Source organism: Canis lupus, chromosome 12 (assembly GCF_048164855.1).
Source record: "Canis lupus baileyi chromosome 12, mCanLup2.hap1, whole genome shotgun sequence".
Lineage (NCBI taxonomy): Eukaryota > Metazoa > Chordata > Mammalia > Carnivora > Canidae > Canis > Canis lupus.
In genome coordinates, this window is record NC_132849.1 from 22,151,289 (window position 1) to 22,153,496 (window position 2,208).

Genomic DNA, 2,208 nt, shown 5'->3' on the forward strand with positions numbered 1-2,208 from the left:
CTAAAGGGAGAAGAAACTTGAAATATACAAGAAAATGGGTCAATAGAAATAAAGTGAAAGAAATTGGACACTCCTTCTCATCAAGATTTTCAACTTTTTCACCTGCCTGTGAGAAAGCCACCCATAAGTATAGGACTATAGTCAAACACATTTATGAGGAAGAAAGTTTGAAGGGTGGCACATCCCTCTGAGCTATCCTTCCTCAATAGGGTGCTACACTGTTAGAGAAACATTAAAAACAAAGCCATCAATCTGAGGAGCGAACTGGAAATTATGCCATGAAAAGTTGGTGAAATAACAGGAGATGTAATCACCAAAGAATGAAAGATTAGTAATGGGGGACATTGTAGGTGTCTTATGTATACCAAAAGTTGTCACATGGGAAAAGGATTAGAATTGTTTATGTGGGTCTGGCAATGTAGGATCCAATGACACGGATGCTGCAAAACTACTCACAATTAAAAAGCATTTGTGGCATATCATGTACTTTGATAGATACTGGGAATATAAATGTGAATGAGACGGAGTCCCTGGTCCCAAGGAATTTACAGTCTAGCTGGCAAAACAGATAAATGGCTAATGTGAATATGTGATAAAGGGGAAGAAGAGTTCATAAACTGACCAAGGGGAGAGGACAGAGGTAGTTATAGGACGAACTCCCATGTAGAAAAGAAGATATACAGATATTCGAAGAAGGTTTCCTGCTTTGTTAGGTATAGCAACTTGCGGCAGTAGTGGGAGCCATGACTTAATCGTTGTTCCAGTGTGCTGAGGCTTTTCTTGGAGGAGATGCTGTGAAGCTGTGAAATAAATTGAAGGAAGTGTAGCAGAGGCCCAAGATCCCTTTCTTCCAATGGACATCAGAAATCCAAGACAAGATGGGACTAAGCATACCATAAGGCTATGGTACCCAGATGACAGACTGAATACCTAGAAGGACCTCAGCAACAGTGAGAACAGAGTGTGATACATGACCATTGCACAATTCTCAAAGAGGCAGCTCATATAGGGAACGGCTGTTTTAATTTGCCCAATCACCACTCCTTTCTCTCAGGAAATATGTTTTCTTTTCTTTCTTTCTTTCTTTTTTTTTTTTTAGGATCTTATTTATTTGTTCATGAGAAACACAGAGAGAGGCAAGACATAGGGAGAGGGAGAAGCAGGCTTTTCGCAGGGAGCCTGATGTGGAACTCGATCCCAGAACGCTGGCAGATGCTTAACTGCTGAGCCACCCAGTCATCCTCTCTCAGGAAATTTGAATATTTGAATATATGGTTGACAGTACTATATAGATTTATTATGATATAGAAGGCCTTATCTAGGCTTCATGCTGAGGCCATGTAGCAAATCTGCCTTTTTCCAAAGCTCTTTTTCTTTCCTAAGGTGAACAGCACTTACTATTAATAAAATGGTACATTTTAGTTGCTATTCCTCTATTATTCCTCAGAATGAATGAAGATTGGCAGCAAAAGGCAAGCACTCTTGATATATCATAAAATTAATTTCAAGATCTCACAATGGTTCCTATCATGAAACCATCTTGATTCCTTAGCTGCTAACTACTTTTGAGGTTTAATGCTCTGAACTGAATCTATGCCTAGATTTCTGATATTATACTTCCAAGCTCATTCCCAATCCATTCCACTACTCTTCAATGCCTTATTTTTTATCTTCTTTCATTGATTCAGCTTTTTGGGTTTTGGATCCACGCCCCTTCTCCACTGTCTGCCTGTCTACTTCCCAGAGGCCTTCATTTTTAAGGACACAAAAAACACATTGGACTTTGCAATCAAACCTAGAGTGATTTTAGTCTTGGCTTTCCAATTTGAGGGCTATGCCATTTTAATCAAACCATGTAAACCATTTTTTTTTTCTCCTGGGAAAATGTTAAAAATAAAAACATTCAAAGTATCTAGTGCACAGTAGGTATTTTGTAAATGGGAGTCATTTTCCTTCCTCATTTCCCCAATCTTATATAAATCATTCTGAAGGAAATGCTTAGCTATGAGACAGAGAGAAAAAAAAAAAAAGAATAGCACGATGCAATTTCTGAAAAGAACTCACCATTCTGTTGAACAATTTATCTGTCAGAATAAAGAATGGTATTCACCACATTCTTTCATTCTAAGAAGTGGTTGCTCTCTAGGAGCTGTGGTGATGAAAAGAACATACCTGCTCATTCACTTACACAGTTCAGCATGCTGATGT